The following is a 23,421-nucleotide window of genomic DNA, read 5'->3' on the forward strand; positions in this document are numbered from 1 at the left end:
GCGTCAAACGTGTAACTTTGGTATTCAAACTTCGAACTGTTAGAAAAATAGACCTTAAACAATAATTGACATACCTATTTCCAAGCAAAAGCGTCATATTTTCAAAATTACAGTAAGTAGGTTCCAAAGGTTCATCTATTCATCTTCGCTGTCTACGCACTCCTCCAACCTTAATATCGACCTTATTCAGAGAAACATTGAATCACAACACTATTTTAAACCAATTATTAGTTTCGCGTTTTGCACACATAATTGATGTCATTACCGGGTTTAATATCTCAATTGACATTTTGCTGGGAGTCAGTCTTCCGTGACCATAGCTAGTGCAACTTAGCTGAAACGTCGGAAACAAGGTATAATAATGAAATTTAATCGCTTTAGACCCAGTAATGACATTAATTATAATTTAGTTTCGTTCAAATAAAATAATAAAATAAAAAGATACACAGCAATTGGTTACAAAATCAAACAAAATGGACTGAAGAGATTCCTCCTACAAAACACAACGTTTTAAAATACGTTAAGTCATAATTATACCCCTCGTCCCTTTTTGTATAACCCTCCAAAAACTGTCCTATCTCGTTCACACAAAAAACAAATTTGTCCTACCATTTAACGACCGGTCTGGCCTAGTGGGTAGTGACCCTGCCTGTGAAGTCGATGGTCCTGAGTTCGAATCCCGGTAAGGGCATTTATTTGTGTGATGAGCACAGATATTTGTTCCCGAGTCATGGGTGTTTTCTATGTATTTAAGTATTTATCCGTTGTTATTATTTTTGTATATTATATAAATAAATAAATAAATATTATATGACATTCTTACACAGATTGAGTAAGTCCCACGGTAAGCCCAAGGAGGCTTGTGTTATGGGTACTCAGACAACGATATATATAATATATAAATACTTAAATACATAGAAAACACCCATGACTCAGGAACAAATATCTGTGCTCATCACACAAATAAATGCCCTTACCGGGATTCGAACCCAGGACCATCGGCTTCACAGGCAGGGTCACTACCCATACCCACTAGGCCAGACCGGTCGTCAAATATATATCGTTATCTGAGTATCCATAACAAAAGCCTCCTTGGGCTTACCATGGGACTCAGTCAATCTGTTTAAGAATGTCCTATAATATTTATATAACGATTCAATCTTTCCTCTGACTATTAAAAACTGTTATTTCATGTCTTTTTTGACTATCTGTCAGGCCTACCCTGCCTATAAAGCCGATTGTCCTCGGTTCGAATCCCGGTAATGGCATTTATTTGTGTGATGAGCACGGATATTTGTTCCTGGGTCATGGGTGTTTTCTATGTATCTAAGTATATACTTATTTATCTATACCTATAAGTTTAATATCACCTAATACCCATAGTACAAGCTTTGCTTAGTTTGAGGCCGGGTCGATCTGTGTAAGATTGTCCCCAAAATATTTAGTTTATAAACTAGACATACTTAATAACTAACTGCTTAGATAACGGCGGCTAGGTTCGTGTGAGTCTTAGAGCATAAATGATTACGGCAACACACTATTTCAATTAAATCAAATCAAATACCAGACTTATATTGACCGGGATATAGACCGTGATTACCTTTTGTATTATTTGTGAGCTCCCGATATTTCGACGCAGTTACATTCAAAACTCTAAATCAAATACCCTACTGTTGCGTTGCGACACCTGTTCCGGTTCCGGTGTAGGATTCGGCAGATTTAAATCAGACGAGTTCAATCCATAAAACAGTGTAAATAAGTGTAACACATTTGTTCTAAACTAATATCGTAGCATTATCAATCTCCTACGCTGCTAATAAAATAAATCACCATAAACATGGGAGGAACGTTTTTAACACTGAATCTGGGTAATAAAACTAGATAATCTCATTCCGATGATCATATTTTTTTCTGTGTTTACTAGTTGAATAAATTCATAACGAAATAGCTATTTATGCAACAAGTGCGGAAATCATCTTTACGCACGTGTATCATACAATGTTTTACTATGCATTGTGCGAGTAAATAAAAAAACATATCACGGCAAATACGTTTAATTGAATAATTAAACATTCCGATGATCATATTTTTTTCTGTGTTAACTAGTTTAATAAATTCATAACGAAATAGCTATTTATGCAACAAGTGCGGAAATCATCTTTACGCACGTGTATCATACAATGTTTTACTATGCATTGTGCGAGTAAATAAAAAAACATATCACGGCAATAAAAGGAGTGTTTTAAATCGACACGAGTTGCGAATTACCTATTCGCACGTGTATCGTACAACGTTTTACAGTACATATGGCCCTTTAAACTTTCGACATATGCACGAAAAGTGCTCTTTTCCGCACTAGTAAGAAAGTAGCACCATATGTACTGTAAAAAAAATTGAAAACAAAAAGCACTAGTGCGGAAAAGCAGTACTTTCCGCATGATATGGCTCCGTAGGAAACGCACATTGCATTGTAAACATGTTTTCGATATTATAATAGTTATTTGTGCAAAGTTGTATTTTACCCGCGAGTGTGGAATTGAAACACGAGCAAGCGAAAGGATTCTATAGTTGAACCACGAGCGAAGCGAGTGGTTCTAAAATAGAATCCTGAGCGTAGCGAGTGTTTTAACACACGAGAAGTAAAATACATTTGCACCCGTGTGTAACACAAAACTTTTCCCCTCACTATAGCGAGGAAAGTGCAACATCCACAGGCGTTAGATCATCTTCATCAACTGGAACCACTCATTTTTTTACGATATTATAACAAAAAACTCTGGAAAATCTGTACTTTTACGTGAGAAGTTATTAAGTAAAATTTTTGTTGACAATGTTGACATTTCTGACGTATGAAATGTCAATGATGCGTTTTGAAATTATGTTTAACATAATTATTATAAAACAAACGTTTATTATGGAATTTTAAGGTTTATGACTTAAAATCATTAAATAAGGCTAAATCTGGTATTTTTTATTATATTCTCAAACCATTTATTTAATGATAATTAATATCGAACGAACCATTATTATGAGCGTTTTACGTTTTTTTTATCTGTCAAGCTACTTAAACACGCTCCATCCAAGGTCAAATTACTTTCCCCCCTAGTGGATAAAATGCGTTTTTCCCCGCTTGTTTTAAAGGATAAAAGACGGCTTTCCGAGCTAGTGAGGGGAAAATGAATTTTGACTTACATGGATTTTCTATGAAAGTTGTATATTATGGAAATTCTAATTCTAGGTACAAAGATATACATTTTCGATGATCACGTTCACTCTATTAGGTATATGTGCCTTTTCTACATAAATGCCTTTAGATTATGTGCTGTTTCTACTTCTATTTTAGTTATTTTGTAAGGATCAAAGACTAAGTCGAGAGATATCGCAACAGCGACCATATCTTAGCGACACTCGGGATCTTTATTACGGCGCGCGCAAATAAACAGAGATCGGAGATAAAAAGCATTGTCTGTTTCCTCACAGACGTGATCTCGTGATGAGCGCAGTTGAGGCGGACTCTTTGGTAACCAGTTAAGGATTGCATTCTCGATCTCGCGAGATCTCGAGCGCTTGTCGGCAGGAAATCTCGATTTTTGCAATCTTGGTCTGCTTGGTCAAGAGATTTAAAGACGTGTGAATTAGTTTGTTTTCAGTAGGTAATATTTTGAGCTTATATTCATGTTAACGGACGATTGATTGAAAAAAAACTGACAGAGCGTTAGTGGCACGATATGTGCGTAAGAATCGAGTGGACTTAGCGTAGGACCCACAATTATATATATTATTTTTTGCTTGCTTTACCCCAATTTTTTTAATAAGTAAATACTAAATACAAATACAAATCATTTATTGTTAGAGTGAGTAAAATAAATGATGTTTATTTTTAAACGTTTTATTTTAAACATATAACAACAATCGAATTTAAACTGTTGTGAGACATACTAATATTAAATCATTTTACGGTTTAGACTCACTTGTTTTAGTCACTCGCGCGACATGTTTCGGAGAGCACTATTAGTGCTTGAGAAAGGAGACCGAGGCTCTCCGAAACATGTCGCGCGAGTGACTAAAACAAGTGAGTCTAAACCGTAAAATGATTTAATATAACAACAAGTACCCTAAATAAATAGGTATTCTTAAGTATTTCTGATTAAAATAACTCATTTTAAATGACTTTGCCATCTCTCGATCTAGTCGAGATTAATTTGATCTCGGAAGTCTGACGGTCGAGATCTCGAAGCACCCAATCTCGATTCAGATTTTTCGCGCAAGATCTCGCCAATCTTGGCTCGAGATCATGGTCGGTCTGTCCGAGAGAACCGTGGTCCGTCTGAGTGTCCGACTCGCTTCAGCATGATTGGAATACACTGGCAGCGCTAAAATACGGCCAGGTGATCGCGGCTCGCAGGTGCGAGCTAATACTGTGACTGTAAACGCTTTGAACACTCGAATTCTGATAGAATACTTATATGGTACGATGATACACCTTAGTATCTGAATTAACATGTTTACACATGATCATTTTGTTACTATAAAAAAATCACAAGTTACTAAAAAAAAAAAACCCGAATCGCTTTGACGTGGGCTTATAAAATTGTACGAATTCCTTTGTTTCTTAGGGTTCCATACCCAAAAGTTAAAAACGGGACCCTATTACTAAGACTCCTCTGTCCGTCTGTCCGTCTGTCTGTCTGTCCGTCTGTCTGTGACCAGGCTGTATCTCAATCAACCGTTGAAATTCAACAGTTGAAATTTTCACAGATGATGTATTTCTATTGCCGCTATAACAACAAATACTAAAAAGTACGGAACCCTCGGTGGGCGAGTCCGACTCGCACTTGTCCGGTTTTTTTCCAGTACCTATCTCATTACTTACATTAGGTAAAATAATTTACTTGAATTGTTCTGGGTGGCTATTAGATACCTATAGGTATTTTATCTTAGATGGGATAATTGACACCATAAAATTTGCTATTTGTAGGAGTCAAAAGGTTCTGTCTCCTACCGTTAATATTTTACTGAATTAGTTAGCAAAGGTTAAGAAACATGTCAAAGTTAAGAGTTAGCGTAACTTTGCGATTCTCAGTTGTTTCAATTACTTAATCCTTGAGAATCTCAGGTACCCTGCTGCATATGTACATTTCGGCTTTGTGCAATGGCTAGGGACACGCTGTATATCTAAATTGTAACTTTTGATCTGCTTAGCGTCAGAATTATTACGTTATTTCTAAGTGACATCACAAGTAAAACTCATTATTATGTCATCCGCTCATAAAGCTTGTAGTCAAATGTTTGTTTTTACCTCCACCTGTTAGTGGGCGGTGACAATCTTGGCATATGTCAATTTGTGCCACCTCTCCACTGACAATAAGAAAACCTACAACATTAATAATACCGCTTAAACCAAACAAAGACAATCAAAATTCACACTTAACCCTTTACTAACAAGGGTCAAAGGTTTTTCATTAACGGCAAAGCATTTTGTCAATCTGTGACTGGCAGCAAGGACAAATCGAACACTAACTTTAAAGACCTCATATCTTAGTTTTACTTAGCATTAAATTTAAATTTTATTCTATAGTCTAGAAAGTTCATTTTACATTGGCAGTTAAAATAGAAAAGTAATTCGATCCAAAGGAGTGACACAAGTGACAGTTATTGGGTAAATAAAAGAGTGAAATATGGCTTCCGTGGGCCGGACTGAATTAAAAGCGTGTTGTGAACAAAAATTAGGGATTTGGGGATTTAATTACTGACGCCTTTACTATAATTTATTGGCGTGTTTTAGATTGATATAGAAAACAGATAATTTTAATTGAATTGTATCATTATGTACCTATATTTGGTAGTATTTTATTTAGTCAAGAGTAAGTTTAACTATACCTAGAATACCTAGATGATGCCAAAATATTAGGAAAGTTTATTTTATCATAATAAATTAAGATTTAAGAATTTTGTTAAGACAAAACCAACACGTTTGAGGTTTTTAGAAGTTTAGAAGGTATTAAATTAAATAAACATCATAAATTTAGAGATTTTCCTAAGCACTGACAATGAGAGCTAATAAGATTTTCTCAGATATTTTTGCGAGCCATCTGTACTAGTATATATCTTACATATACACAACAAAGGACGCAAAAATATCTGGCACGTTCTTATTTGTAGAGCCATAAGGGTGTGTCACATATTTTTGCGGCCTTCAAAGAGTTTGATATTATTGCAGGTGACTGTAGGACAGTAGGTAAATAATTTACAAAAAGCGAAAACATTTCAAAATCTAAATAATGGTAACCAAAAACTAAAAAGAACTAGGTTCAGCAACGCGCATGTGACACCACGAGGATTGCAGTAGGCAGCTACGGTAACGGCCGTTACGTTACATACTATACCAGGCGACCTGTATGCTTGCTTACCACCGACTTCGTAACATACGATTATAAACCCCTTTAAGTGATCCTCCTATCCTATCCTGATTGAAGTAATAATAATATATATTAATGTGACTGACAAACCAATATTTCAACACATGAAAAATATCTACACTAAATCCATAAACTTTGCATTTTTACACGTAATCTAAAGTAATCTAAACCAAAACAACAAAAGCACGTCTCTCAGACTAAATATACTTTCCACTAATTTTAACAGGAAAAAAAAAGTCTCCAGATAACCACCGTACCAATGTTTATACGTCATTCAGATATCGACATTACTATCACAACCTCGTATGTAGTAACAATGACTTCATTGTAAATTGAACTTAGCGTCAAGGCTGTAAAGTTCATATTTAGAGTGAGTTTGTAAGTGCGTTAAGGGTTTTGGAGAGTTGTCAGAGATAGGCCAGTTGGCAACTATTCAAGTCTGGGAGCTATTGTGGCGGGACGAAAAACGGTTAAGGCAATCGAAATTTAAAATTGGAACGGTGTGTTCCGCCAAGGGCTCTATTCGAATTTTTTATTTAAAATTGTTGACATTGGCGATTTTGGGACACGTACCGAAAGTGACCAGAAACATGCTAATATGTACTACAGTGGTGTGGTGCAGACGCAAAAATAAATTCAAAAATAGCTAGCCCTACTTTACAATTTTGTACGTGTCAACACTAGTAAAGATTGACAATCAAATTGCCAATTTAATTTATGATCAAATTGACAATATGACCGTCAATATCACAATAATTTAAATGTAAATGTCAATGAAAATTGACAATAGATGGGACGAATTCAATTAATTCATAAAATACCGTACTTAATGCAAATCGCATGCAATCTTTCATGAGCTTAATAAAAATCTGTCTCACAAAACCAAACCATAGTCAATCGTTCTCAGTGAAATGAGTTTAAAGTATTTAATAGCTCGTTTAGAATAAATTTGTATTTATTTACATTACCTCCAGCTACGCCATAGATAGATGACGTGTCAATGGATTTGTTAACCCTTACTTGACAGACTAATGACATCATTATTGAAACAATATGGCCGCCAGTATCATGTGACTAAACCTTTGACCGCCAACATAGACATAGTATATACAAGTAGTTATCGAGCGACCGGGGGTAAGAGAAAGAATATTCATATAAAATTTGGGCAGCATAGGATTTTTTCTCTTTCACTCTTAGAAATTTCGATATTTCGCCATCGCCTCCTACCTATGATGCCACCCGGTCGGTGATAAGGATAAAGCATTGACACTATTTTCTCTTTCCTCTGATAGGAATCGCAATAAGACTATCTTTCTCTATCAAAGGGTGTCAGGCCCTTGACAGCCAAAGACGTCAACTGACGCGCGTGGCTACACCCCTATATATCAACCTGCAGGCGTATTATGGATGGTTTTATCCACGTGATATATATAACCGTCACTTTTTAACACCGCGGGATGAAAGTGACGGACACCGTTGTATCACGCTGTCACGTAGACAAGAACGACCATCATATCCGTACAGCGTGCATGCCGACAAGGTTTACGCCTCACGGTGACGCGCCGCGCACGGTACGCGTAGTGTCCAAAGGGAGAAAAACCTTATCAGTTAGCTATAAGGACTATTTCTAAGTTGCATTTTACTGTCACCGGTCAAAGTAGTATTTTTCGGCCGATTGTGATACATTTTTTGTCGAATTTTTAAATGTTCAGTTGTTGACAGCAAAGTGTTTTGTGTCACTTTATCTCAAGACCGATCTTTGAGATATCCTACAATTCTTAATTTATTACATCTCAATTGTCCCAGAAGATTGGGGAGCCATCCTACTTAGTACTACGTTTGCTATTACGGTAATATGCTCAAACTAATTCCTTCTCGTTTTATTTTCCGTTTATTTTTTTATTATAGATACTATTTAGCACAGCGTAGTGTATTTTATTGTAGTTCGGGCGTGTTTTTGCAACTCGACGACTAGCGCCTATTTTGTGCGAGGGGGTGTGGGGTAGGTTAGTCCTGTCAGCCCAACTCTTCAAGATAAAGATAGTTTATTATTCAAGTAGGCATATTACAATGCGCTTATGAACGCCAAAGCTACGCCGGCTCTAACCCGTCTAAATCTTGGAGAACCGAGATGTTTTGCCCTGTATGGAGCCACTCCGCTGCATTCCAGCACAACATGAGCGGCTGTCTCTTCTGTCTCCATGCATCCTCGGCATAGGGCCGGGACTGTCTGTAACATCTGATATAAAAAGATGTTTGTTAAATAGTCCATGTCCTGTTATGACACTGGCTACCATTCTCTTCCCAAGCTAAAGAAGCGCCGTCGTGACTCTTTCGTTGATGGCAGGCATAGCCTGTTTGGCCTGTCCGCATCCAGTCTGGTGTAGCAAGTGTGCTTTGTGTTGTTTTCCTGTACGTACTAGCAGCATTGAGCGTACCTTGCTAAAGCACAGCGCCATACACTGAGAAAAAATACGACCAGCCTTTTGGGCACTTTGCCCGTTGACGGCGTTCTGGACCACATTTTTACCTTTATGTTTCTGTACTTAGTAAGTTTTATTATGTTCGTTTTAATATCCTTAGGTCGTAAAATGGACAGTTTACTCTCGATCCTTTAATGTTCCAGATTATGATTAAATTTTACATCACGTATTGACGCGTATTATGAAATATACTTATTCCGGTTTTCATCAACTTTTCATCAACGGGACAATGGAGTTAATCATAAATGCATTGGAACATTAATAATGCAAACGATGATAAATACCTACGTGATTACTGGATTTACAAAATGCAATTTTACGAGTAGGTAAATATTCAATATCCATTTCAATTATTTTATATTTTAATGTTTTTGTGGTTAAATTTTTTTTATGTACATAATTTTTTTATCTAAAATGTAAAATTCAGATTATAAAACATGTTCGGTTCTAGATGCATTAGGTAACTTATTAGTAGGTACGAAAATATTATTGGTGACTAGTTTGCACTTTACACTTGGCAAATCCGTCTGCTAATGACATTTAAATTAGGAAAAACGGGGAAAAAATACAACTTCCGACTTCGATTTCTGCTACCGTATGCCAAGTTTGTATGTCATAATTACTATTTATTTATAATAATTATATGTTTCCAACCTGATCATAGTTTACAAATTGCGCTACTTATTTTCATGAACTGATTTATTTATTTATTTTAATCTACACAACATTATATTCGCTATTCTAATCAAATACTAGTTTTTTTTTTTCATAATTTATATAAACAATAAAAATTACAACATACATAAAACAAAAATTCAAAACATCATTTATTTTCACCAAAAACGTCTTTCAACAGTTTCAACACAAAATGCTACCGCGTTTGAACTTACGACCCCGCTTTTGAATTTTGATACTAAAACTAATACAGGCAGTTCTAATAATACCGTTTGTTATTGTTTACTAATGTCAGAGTAACATATTATCGTAATGTTAGTGACAGCAGCTGCCACAGATAAAATAGTGAGCGACAAATCGTACATGACGGGGACATGGAGTTATTATGAGTTACTGGAAAGCGTTCTAGATTTCAAAAATATTCATGTGTAACGATAATGCTCATTCGCAAGATAAAAACACGAAAATTGATGATTTTTTAAAGAAAAATTATAAAAACTGACCACGCTTTGCACAAACTTGACAGTTAGAATGCATTTTTGCATATCCAAGGTGCGAGTTGGTCGAAAGAGAAGTGGTGCTGATTGTCACAAACACACGTACTCTTATGGTATGTCAAACTGTCAAACATTAATGCTTGCGGCAGCCTTTGGAACTCATTACTCTTCTTCTCTCATTTTTACTCCATAAGATTTAACGTAGAAAAGTAACAAAATAAGGGCAGCACCAGTCGCGCACCTAGCGAAAGTTCCATACTTGAAGTAGCGCCTGGCATGAAAATTTAGCGTGGCCCGACTCTTAAATTTTAAAATTTGGAAAACATAGTGGGTTTTGATTTTTTATACCTATATGATCTCCAAAAATGGAGCAAATTTTATGTCAATTGATTGAATTAAAAGTTGAGGTGTTTAAAGCGTTCAATAGGACAGCAGTAAAATAGGTTTCTCAAGCGATATTATGTTCCGAATATACTTATACAAACTATACTTTGTTTTCATAAGTAGTTAAATTATATTTTCGAATTACAGTAGATGAGAATTAATTAACAATATTCAGTAAAAAAATATTTTAGACACATTTGAAATTTTAGAACAGTAAGCTCACGCCACGCCATGTTATCTGTTATGATGCTCTTTCCAGTCATGAAATTATTCCATGGCATTGCTGGTGGGCTGAAACAGTTGGTGTGCTTTCGTGACATTAAATATGAAATAACTGACGCAAAGGCAATGTTTTGACTGTTTTGGTCGGCACTTTGGAAGTGTCGAATATGTTTATGTCATATGTGTACTGTAAAAACCGTCGTTAAATACTGTCATTTAAAATTGGATGTTTTTGGGAAAACCTCTATATAATAGCTTGTCTTAGCACAATATACGCAGTTTTGAATGCTAGTTGGACCAAATTTCAAAGGTTTTTTTAGTAGATATTTTCAGATTTGATGTCTAAAGATTTTCTGCGTGTTAAAGCAGTTACAGCTGCTTAAAGATAAATAATAATATTGTCTTCGGTTACCGCGATAGTTACTCATGAAATAAAACGAATGAATGAATGGGGATGTAGTATAAATTCAATATACGCGATACAATCCGTTTTCATAGTTTTATTTCATGATAAATAATAACCTAAATAAAGAATAATTTATTAGAGAAATGCGTGAGGAAGTGAAAGTAGCTGCTTACCAGTTAAAATATGTCCAAAACCATTGCCCTCTAATAACCAAAACAAATATTCAGCTCACTCAATTTTATTCATTCACTCACGCGATCTGTCAATTACGGGAACCATTCTTGAGTGACCTGTGACTTCCTGATTTACTTCAAAATGCAAACTTATCTCTTACACTTTTAAAAATATACTTTCATATGAATTCGTAACACATGCTTATTTTCTAGCAGCATTGATTAAGTTGGTAACAAATTGTGATATTTAGAAGATGCCGTTGCGAAAATAGAAGTTCGGTAATATTTTGATAGTGAATCTATTTTTGTAGCTACAAATATTAAATTTGTTTTTGGAATTTAGTTAGATTGTGTAGTGTTCATGAAGAAGTTAGATATGGCATATCCATTTATGTTAATAGTTAATTGTCATTTTTGACAAAAACTCACAAATGACGTTGAATGCCGTTGTATGATGGTAGAAGATGATTGTACGTATAACAATAAAGTTTATAAAGGAATAAAAAAACGATGAAACGGACTTGTGGAGATCGGTTTATCCCACAGAAAGTTCATTGCCAAAAATAGAAAAATTACTATAGGGTAAGTACAAGAAATCATCCCTGTTTCTTGTGGTTTACCCGTCATCAATTTCATCTTGTATAATAAAAATTATGATATCGGAAAAACAAATGATATCCAAAAATATAGGTACTTGAAATGTATTTTGTACCTATAGGTACTCATAAGTTTATTACGTTACAGAAAGTTATTTTAGACCAAATAGCTATCTTCCATTAATCTTATCATCATGTTACCAAAAAAACAATGATCATAGTTTAAAAATACCGCCTGTCGTCAACAAAGCAGTTATTATAATTGTCACATTAAACTATGAAATATTAGTTCTGTAACCGACTCCTGAGAGTTAACCCGTCCTCACACTATTACGAAAGTTATTCCTAAACCGTACAAAATCGAACGCTCAGAGTAAAACCAGTATAGTCCGACGAGAAGTTGTAGAAAATGATTGAGGGCGCCACTTCCTACGTAACTGTCACATTTTTGACGTAAAATGCCATGGCAACAATTTAGTATGGTTTATTTTAATTTCTACTAGCAGTTATTATAATTGTCACATTAAACTATGAAATATTAGTTCTGTAACCGATTCCTAAGAGTTAACCCGTCCTCACACTATTACGAAAGTTATTCCTAAACCGTACAAAATCGAATGCTCAGAATAAAACCAGTATAGTCCGACGAGAAGTTGTAGAAAATTATTGAGGGCGCCACTTCCTACGTAACTGTCACATTTTTGACGTAAAATGCCATGGCAACAATTTAGTATGGTTTATTTTAATTTCTACTAGCAGTTATTATAATTGTCACATTAAATTATGAAATATTAGTTCTGTAACCGACTCCTGAGAGTTAACCCGTCCTCACATTATTACGAAAGTTATTCCTAAACCGTACAAAATCGAACGCTCAGAATAAAACCAGTATAGTCCGACGAGAAGTTGTAGAAAATGATTGAGGGCGCCACTTCCTACGTAACTGTCACATTTTTGACGTAAAATGCCATGGCAACAATTTAGTATGGTTTATTTTAATTTCTACTAGCAGTTATTATAATTGTCACATTAAACTATGAAATATTAGTTCTGTAACCGACTCCTGAGAGTTAACCCGTCCTCACACTATTACGAAAGTTATTCCTAAACCGTACAAAATCGAACGCTCAGAGTAAAACCAGTATAGTCCGACAAGAAGTTGTAGAAAATTATTGAGGGCGCCACTTCCTACGTAACTGTCACATTTTTGACGTAAAATGCCATGGCAACAATTTAGTATGGTTTATTTTAATTTCTACTAGCAGTTATTATAATTGTCACATTAAACTATGAAATATTAGTTCTGTAACCGACTCCTGAGAGTTAACCCGTCCTCACACTATTACGAAAGTTATTCCTAAACCGTACAAAATCGAACGCTCAGAGTAAAACCAGTATAGTCCGACAAGAAGTTGTAGAAAATTATTGAGGGCGCCACTTCCTACATAACTGTCACATTTTTGACGTAAAATGCCATGGCAACAATTTAGTATGGTTTATTTTAATTTCTACTAGCAGTTATTATAATTGTCACATTAAACTATGAAATATTAGTTCTGTAACCGACTCCTGAGAGTTAACCCGTCCTCACACTATTACGAAAGTTATTCCTAAACCGTACAAAATGAACGCTCAGAATAAAACCAGTATAGTCCGACGAGAAGTTGTAGAAAATTATTGAGGGCGCCACTTCCTACGTAACTGTCACATTTTTGACGTAAAATGTCATGGCAACAATTTGGTATAGTTTATTTTAATTTCTACTAGCAGTTATTATAATTGTCACATTAAACTATGAAATATTAGTTCTGTAACCGACTCCTAAGAGTTAACCCGTCCTCACACTATTACGAAAGTTTTTCCTAAACCGTACAAAATCGAACGCTCAGAATAAAACCAGTATAGTCCGACGAGAAGTTGTAGAAAATTATTGAGGGCGCCACTTCCTACGTAACTGTCACATTTTTGACGTAAAATGCCATGGCAACAATTTAGTATGGTTTATTTTAATTTCTACTATTTTATGTCGCACTATAGGTTTATGTCGCACTTTCTCTGATTATGCACAATTCTTATATTTCAAATTTTTTTAAGCTGTAGTTAAGGGGCCGCAGGGAGTTTTTGAAAATCGTAGCGGTTCTTATAGTTAGTCAAACCAAATTGTCAGTAATAAGAACACAAAAAAAAACTATAAGGTGCGTTAGAGTAAGATTGAACACAGCCACACTCGCAGACAGGATAGATGGCGCTTTCTGGAAGTACTGGAGTAGCCTACATGTACATAGATTACATACACATAGATTTTGTCACTAACATAGGTTAAGAGTTATAATAATATAAGTTACTAATATATTATGGAAACTGAATTTCTGAAATAAATATTTATTTAATTTAATAAAAAAAATAGACAACGCAAACGCGAACGCTCGTCACAGTCGTCACGCTATCGAATGAATTCTCGCTTCAAGTAGAAAGAAATAGCTATGAGAATACAATGCCACCGCCACCGCAACCACGTTATTGAAACCGTCACTATAGTCTTTATGTCTATCAGTTAAGGTCGACATTGCCTTGATTGGTACTTAATTTGTGGTAGTTTTTCAGCAGATTAACCATAATACTGTTTCACACTATTACAGTATTGATGGCATATCATTATGGTCTAAATTTGCTTAATTCGTATGCAAACTTCAGTGGTTTTGTCGACTACTGCAGTTCTTAAGGCGTTGATTAAAGGGATATTATTGTTTGATTTTAGTTTCTTGTTGAATTCTTCTGGCCACGAAAATTAACAAGAGACAAAAACAGTAGGCAAGACGATATTAAAACATAAGTAAGAGCGAGATGCACTGCGAGTAGAATGAGATTCTTCAAAATTTTGAAAGCTCTTTTACCATTTGCTGTATCAGTGGGGCTTTTCTAAAAAAAAATAACGTTGGATACGGATCCGCACGCTGCTCTGGTGTGCGAGCGAGACATCGCTCTATTCGTGCATAGCGCTGTCTCGCTCACACACTGGGCGGCGTCCAGATCCGCATCTAGTTTATAACCGCATAAAGGTACCGTTCTGATTCAGACTACACTAGTAGGGTTTGCAATCCGGATCCGAAATGTATGGAATTATCCGGATCTGGATCCTGATCCGCGGATCTTCCCATACATTTCAGATCCGTCGTGCAATTTTGACATTGCTGCAGTTTTGACATTTGCGGCAGTAATGCAGTCAGCAGTAATGACGCGCTGCAATACAGCTGCAGTAATGCTGCCGAGTGCATTACTGCCGCAAATGTCAATTTTATAACCTATAAATTTCTCTATGAAATGGCCTTCTCGACGTTTCTTGCAGCAATGCAGTCGGCTGCAATACTGCCGCAGTAATATGCTAGATGCTAGTAAGTCTAAACGGTACCTTACCCGGTCCCGCTGTGTCTTGCCCACTACACACGTGTCACTAACACCGCGTTTTGTAACGCGACCGTTTTCAGCCGGTATTTACGGTGTGGTTCCGTCGTAATATGAATAATCGGTGCACTAATAGAACACTTGGCGATACGACGGATGTGTTTAGTTCGATTTGTAAATAGAAATGTTACTCTGTCACGGGTGAATGTCTTGAAATAGTTTGTTAGTTAGTTGTCAGATTTAAGAGTCCCCGGCAAGCTCGAACCGTTCTCCATACAAATACAAACGTAGTTACGCTCTCATTTTTAAACGACTAGCTAGATTGCTCTGAAACTTTGTACTATCTAGGTCTAGGTATATCTAGGTCTGTAATTAGTTTATGTAGCTTCAGATACTATAGTTAAAAAAATACATCGAATTTAAGTTTTTCATACAAAACTTGTTTTTGCTCTACGTTTGTATGGGAAGGTGAAAATCGGCCGAGCTTGCCGGGGACTCTTAAGCGGTAGTTAGAGGGGTAGGTTACTCGTTGAACCGACAGTTTCTTCTCCGTCGTTTATACTATGCAGAAGATCGTGGTCAATTGAGATGATGTCACATGTTGAATCGTATAACAAAATATATTTAAATAAATAGAAAATGAACAATTTATCACAATAAAACGGACACAAAAATAAATAGGAAATGATGACAAAAATAAAAGATCGCAAATATTTAAAATTAAAGCTTTTTTTACTTTCAAATTAAAAAAAATGGTACACATCTTATGAAAACAGAATGTACCTATATTGCAACTCGAAATCGAAACGCGCCGGCAATAGATCTTAAATTTTTCATGAAACATTGCTGGCCTCATGCAATGCGATACTATTGAGCATCATTAAGTATATCGTTACTTAAATGCTAAACTGGTACTTAGTTGCATTTAAGCTGAACTATACCAGATAGGGTTACAAAAGTTCGCCGATTAGTCATTCTAACCCCGGAGTTAACGACAAAGGGAGTTATTATAAAATTTGACCTATAGACCTTTTGTAAATCGGTGTTCAAGTCAGGCCAGGTTAGTTCTGAGAGAACGAACGACTTACATGGTATTAAATCACATTTACAATCGGGACGAACGCGAATTCACAACGTGAAAATCTTAAATCTGGCGCAATTCACTGGATTGAGCTTCATAAACCAAAAGTTGTCTCCACTGAACGCCATTATTATCCTCGAGTTGTGAGAGAGGAGATTGAAATCAAGAAACACCCCAGAAATGTTAATGGGGAATACGGATTTAATTTATCGGCAATTTGGGGACCAGTGATCCAGAAGTTAAAGCCAAGGGATCTATCTTCGGATGTGTGCGTGGATGTTGTGAGTGTTGCGTGTCGGATTATCGTCAGTAATTAACATTTATGTGTAGTAGGTGGTTTGAAAATGCGATGTCTACGCCAAACTTTTTCATGCTCTTTTCGACGGGTAGTCACACAAATCTCTGTTTTGACATTTTGCTGGGACGTCAGGTAGCCGTGAAACCTGTGTCGAAACGTCGGTAAATAAAGGTAACAAAATAGATTCGCGTTATACCCGATTGTAAATGTGATTTAATATGTGTTAAAAACGCGAAAGTTTTAAATGTTCTATTACATGTTGTAACAAAAATGTGGTATTTTTTTTATAAAAAGGGACCTTATTATCGATGGCGCTAACGCCATTATAAACGATGCTCCGATATAAATACAACGCCGCACGACGCTGTGCGGCGTAAGCGCCATCGACAATAAGGTCCCTTTTCATAGAAAATGCCCCAAATATGTAGTGGGGAAGGGAACCGTTTAGGGCATATTCGATATCGTGTTATTTGTGTTCTGATTAGGAAAAAGTACTATTTATGGTATTTCGCAAACGCATTAAATTTAGATCGATTTCCAGCTTGCTGGTATATAATTCGAAAAAATCTAACGTGATTGGCCTAGTAGTAAAATCGAAATCATTTTTTTTGTTCTTGTTTACAGATTATGAGTAAGTACATTCGATGGCTTTCAACTTCTGTTTGCAGTCTCCTAGCCGGTAAAAAAAAATAGCGCTGAAAATCCTCAACATGGCGAAAGCCAAATAAATTCTGTATTAAATGACATTTAATGACATTACAATGAATGACAGAATTGAATTTAGCTTCTTGACATATTATAAAAGTGTTAAATGAAACTAGATATGCATGCATTATAATTGGTATGAGCACTAGAATAGGTATAATATACGTATAAGTAGGTAATTAAGGTAGTACCTCATAAGTACTAACATTATGCGCCCTACCCGGGTGTCATGTACTGACTGCATTCTACATACTAACATCTTCTGTAATAAACATGACTTTTAATGTGAAATTAATGAATTGAAATGAAATAAAATCTTGTCAAGGTATAAGTATTCCAAATTTTGATTCATCAACTTCCTAGAACAGAACCAACACTGATGGATTACGGGCGCAGATGTCGGAAGTGAAATATAGGTCAAATATTATTCATCAGACCTTAAAGCATGAGATTGCAAAATTACGTAACTTTGTGTAAGAGACAAGTGAATAATAAAGACGAAATATTGTAAATTTGATTTTTTATTTGTAAGTTTTTTAGTTTAGGTCATTGTGTTTTTAGCTAACTTTATTGTTTTAATAGAAAATAGCAAATAATTCGTATATACTTGTAAATTGAAAAATAAGAAAGTCATTTAAAACAATTTTCGGTCTAGTAGCTATTAATTAAAATTCTACTCATAAGATATTAAATTAGAGAAAATCTCAGGTTGTTCAAAGACTGTAAAGTGATCCCCGGAGAATCTCTGACCGCTCAACACAGGATCCTAGTTGCAGAGCTTCTAATAAAAAGGTCTATAAAGGTAAAGAAAGATAGTACACCCAGAATAAGATGGCACAGGTTAGACCGAGAAGAGGGGCACAAATTGGTAAATGACATACAGGATGAAATGACAGCAATAAACAACAACAACAACAAAGTTGAAGCAACATGGAATGCCTTCCAAAGCCTCTGCAACCAGAAAGCTGCTAAACATCTTGGTATGTCGAAGGGGCCCCTGAGCAACGACAAGGACGCGAAATGGTGGAATGGCGATGTGAGAGATAAGGTGGCGCGAAAAAAGACCCTTTTTAAACAGTGGCAACAAACCAATGATGCATCTGATAACGCTGCGTACAAAGAGGCAAAGAAGGAGGCGAAGCGGGCGGTAGCGCAAGCTAAAGCTTCCTGTGATAGCGATCTCTACGCAAAGCTGGAAGCTGCCAGTAATGATAGAGAGCTGTTTAGGATCGCAAAGCACAGGAATGCCAACACCAAAGACGCGAAGACAATCAAGTACATAAAAAACGAAAGGGGTCAACTGCTTACATCAGACTGCGATATCCAAATGAGATGGAAAGATTACTACACTCGATTGCTCAACGAAACATACCCGAGCACAGCGCCCACGGACCCAACACCCCCTACGGCAGGCCCTATTAGACCGATAGTGGGACCATATTTTTGACCTTAAAGTTATGATAATTCTAAAGAAGGAAAAGTGATGCTTATATGGCAGGGGACATGTTTTTAAGCATATTTGTAATTTAAGAGGAAAAGTTAGAACGAGCGTTAGGTATAAATTAGGTATTTATATATTTTGATTGATGCTTTTTGAATATTGAATTAAAGTGCAAAGTTTAAGCTTCATCGTTTAAATTATGTATGACTCTTTAAACTGTTACATTTTTAGAAAAAAATTTAACGTGCTTCTTTGTCAAACTAAAATTAGCTTATTATTTTGTCGATATTGAATTAAAGTTTTAAAAATCCACAATAATATCTCTAAATTCTTAAGTAAATAGACAAAGCCGGAAAATTAGAAAAATAGGATTGCTGCTTAAATTTTAATATGCGTTTTTTGTCCTGTAAGGTCCAATATTGAATTAAAGTCTATAAAGATAAGTTTCATACTATAAAATAATATATGCAACCATATTATGAAAAGTAAGAAATTTCTGTGTGTAGCTTCCATTGTTATAGCCAAATCTATTTAAAAAGGCGCGAAATTCATACATACGCCGCGCTGGTCCGTCAAGGTGCCGGCGCGGCACGCGGGAGCCTATCGTAGCATTCGTATCTATCTATACCTATAGGTACCTCGCCCGGTCGCCCCACCCCCCGCTCAGCTTCGTAAGTACTTCGTACTTTTCTTGTCATTCATTAGTTTGTTTACCGTGCACATAAATTAGATGCCGATATTACGTGAAATTAATGTAATTATGACTTCAAAATGAGTACAAAATGTTTGTTATGTGGACTGATTATTTGTAGTTACTTAGTGGTCCGAGAGCTGGTAGACATTTTGGAGTAGGTCCTTGAGGCAAGCTGAAAATTTGCCTGATACTTCTCCTATCATACCCTAACTCAGCACTGGAGGTCTGGCTGCAGGGTAGCGGGGCTAAATCAACCCTTATATTTTTTAAGATTTTTTAGGGCTCCAAATAAGTTCGTGAGGCAATCTGTAATTTTTACAGGTTGAAGTTAAGTATCTAAATAGTCACAAAAAAATAAGCCTGAACATTTGGTCGGGTCTTTGACCTTGCCAGAAGAGCTAAAAAGTAACGTATGGCACTTACTCATACGTAAAATTAAGTTTGTGTACTATAGTAATTGTATGCATTACAATGTTATTTTTGTAGTACAGTAAATTAAAGACTACTGGGTAGGATGTACAGTCAGCAATACTATTCGCTTAGCACCGTTGCATACAAACTTCTTTACAGGGGTGGTATCTTTTCTCTGCAGCTGACTGTACAATGTGATTGTAACTATGACGATGGTGTATATTTATGATGTATGTTATTTATTGTGTTTTTTGTATGTTACTTAAGGGCTTCTGTTAAGGGAACGAAAATTTGATTATTTAAGCCCTGTAAATATTTTTTTCTGTTTTTTTTTTTTTCTATTTGTTTTTTTTTTAATGTTTATTAAGGGTCCACTGCAGGCGAACGAAAATGTTTATTATTTTGCGCTACGGCACACGGTTTAGGAGATACAGAATTAAAAAGGTTTTTTGTGGTTTTTTTTTTAAATATATTAATTAAGGGTTTCTTAGTGGAACGAAAATTTGATTATTTTTGCGCTCCGTCGCACGGTTTAGGAGATACAGCCCTCTAAAAAAATTTTTGTTTTTTTTTCTTTTCTTTTTAAATGTTAATTAAGTTGAACGAAAATTTTATTATTTTACGCTACGACGCTATTATTAAATTATGTTAGATTTTGAAATTTTTATATTAAATATATCTACTTATATATAAAGTTGAAGTTTGGTTATTGAATTTTATATTATATAAATATACAAAAAAAGAAATATAGGGCTGTATCTCCTAACCCGTCCGTCGCGCGTCGTAGCGCAAAAATAATAAAATTTTCGTTCCCCTTTAAAAACACTTTTAATATACAAAAAACACAATGAAACACAATAAGAAAAAAAACTCTACACGGCTGTATCTCCTAAGCCGAGCGTCGTAATATTAAAAAAAAAAAAAATACCAAAAGTCTTTATAAGGCTGTATCTCTGAACCGTGGGTCGTAGAGTAAAATAATAAAATTTTCTTTCAACTTAATTAACATTTAAAAAGAAAAGAAAAAAAAAACAGAAATTTTTTTTTTAGAGGGCTGTATCTCCTAAACCGTGCGTTGTAGCGCAAAAATAATCTAATTTTCGTTCCCCTTTGAGAAACCCCTAAGTAACATACAGAAAACACAATGAAAAACTGAAAAGAAAAACAAAGAAAAAATCTTTATAGGGTTGTATCTCCTAAACCGTGCGACGGAGCGCAAAAATAATCAAATTTTCATTCCACTAAGAATCCTTTAAGTAATATATTTAAAAAAAACACAGAAAATCTTTATAAGGCTGTATCTCCTAAACCGTGCATCGTAGCGCAAAATAATAAAATTTTCGTTCCATTGCAGTGGACCCTTAGTTAACATTAAAAAAAAAAGAAAAAAAACAGAAATAGTACATTTCGATGCTAGTGCGGAAAGTATGTCATACTTTACATACTTTCGAAGAATGGCATTTCCGCACGAGTATCGAACGACGTTTTTTAATACCGTTGCGAAAAACAACAAGTAAGGAATTCGAAACTTTTATATTATTAATTCTGTGACATTATTGACATTAGACTTATATTGACCGGGATATAGACCGTGATTACCTTTTGTTATATTTGTGAGCTCCCGATATTTCAAAACCACCGTGAATCATTCAAAACTCTAATTATTGACATTGACATTATGAAGAGGTGTTTTTATAGCTTTTATTCGACTAGAATGGATTTTGTTATTATTATTGAACCCACTACATACAACATTATACACATTGTATTGTTTTACAAATATAAAACATTGTACTATTATTACCTAAATATCGTTATTAACGATTATTTCAATACTCAATACTCAGTAATCAACATAAAAACCTACTGTTAAAGTAAGAATACGAAAAATATACATATTTCATATTTTATTACTTACCTCTTCATCATTATAACACGTCTATTTTTTTATATATTGAATATTGAAAAACCGTTCTTAATAAGTTGTCTGAATAGAACGGAACGCCTGTCAAAGGAGAGGCGTTTTTTATTTCTGCTTTAAATTTCCAAAGGCAACATTCGATATTGTTTTTATAAATGTACGATACACAAATAATCGTAATTAACGATATTTGGGTAATAATAGTACAATGTTTTATATGTACAATTGTCTTATAGAACATGCATTTAAAAAAAAACTTTCATTAAAGTGGGTTCAATAATAATAACACCCAGCTAAAAACACACCTCTTCATAATGTCAATGTCAATGATGTCACAGAATTAATAATATAAAAGTTTCGAATTCCTTACTTGTTGTTTTTCTTATTTTTTCGCAACTGTATTGAAAAACGTCGTTCGATACACGTGCGGAAATGTCTAATAATGACACACTTTCCGCACTAGCATCGAAATGTCCTATGACAGGGCTGTATCTCGTAAACCGTGCGTTGTAGCGCAAAACTAATCTAATTTTCGTTCCCCTTTGAGAAACCCGTAAGTAACATTCAAAAAACATAATCGAACAACAAAGAAGAAAACAAAAAAATAAAAAATCTTTATAGGGTTGTATCTCCTAAACCGTGCGTTGTAGCGCAAAAATAATCTAATTTTCGTTCCCCTTTGAAAAGCCCCTAAGTAACATACAAAACACACAATGAAAAACTAAAAAGAAAACAAACAAAGAAAAAAATGTTTATAGGGTTGTATCTCCTAAACCGTGCGTCGGAGCGAAGAGCAAAAATAATTAAATTTTCGTTCCACTTTAAGAAACCCTTATTAATATTTAAAAGATACAACCCTATAAAGATGTTTTAATTTTTTGTTTTCTTTTTTGTTTTTCATTGTATTTTTTGAATGTTACTTACGGGTTTCTCAAACGAGAACGAAAATTAGATTATTTTTGCGCTTCAACGCACGGTTTAGGAGAGACAGCCCTGTAAAGATATTTTTCTGTTTTTTTTTGTTTTTTTTTTTAATGTTAACTAAGGGTCCACTGCAATGGAACGAAAATTTTATTATTTTGCGCTACGATGCACGGTTTAGAAGATACAGCCTTATAAAGATTTTTTTTTTAAATATAAATTAAGGGTTTCTTAAAGTGGAATGAAATTTTGATTATTTTTGCGCTACGACGCACGGTTTAGGAGTTACAGCCGTGTAAATATTTTTTTCGTTTTTTTTTGTTTTTTCTCATATTAAAAAAGGGTTTCTTAGAGGCAAAGAGGATATAATAAGATAGAGTGGTACTGTCATAGTAAATTTTGTAACCGCTTTAAATTCACTGCCATCTATCGACATACTTTAAAACTAAAAATGAAGATTTATAAAAATACGTTAAAATGTATTTAAATATGGATAAATGATTTTTTTATTTGCATTAATTATTTTTATATGATTTTGACCCATGTTCTTTCACTGATATGCGTTAAAATTATAAATAACAAACGAAACCGTCAACGCCATCTATACGAGAGTAAGCCAAAACTAGTGGCGCCCTCTGATCGAGAATCAAATTTTCGTGATTTTCGAGGCACGTTTTTTCCTTAGACTGTAT

At 35.0% G+C, this 23,421-nt stretch overlaps 2 protein-coding genes across 3 annotated transcripts in view; both read left to right on the top strand.

Moving 5' to 3' along the window:
- Positions 1-23,421, top strand: part of LOC134745614 (netrin-B-like) — a 239,585-nt gene that overhangs the window by 12,686 nt on the left and 203,478 nt on the right. The window lies entirely within an intron of this gene.
- Positions 22,166-23,421, top strand: part of LOC134745631 (integrator complex subunit 15) — a 359,171-nt gene continuing 357,915 nt past the window's right edge. The window contains exon 1 of the mRNA XM_063679743.1: positions 22,166-22,180. The gene's annotated coding sequence lies outside the window, so the exon portion shown is untranslated. The remainder of the gene's footprint in view (positions 22,181-23,421) is intronic.

The sequence above is a fragment of the Cydia strobilella genome, chromosome 11, assembly GCF_947568885.1.
Source record: "Cydia strobilella chromosome 11, ilCydStro3.1, whole genome shotgun sequence".
Taxonomy (NCBI): Eukaryota; Metazoa; Arthropoda; class Insecta; order Lepidoptera; family Tortricidae; genus Cydia; species Cydia strobilella.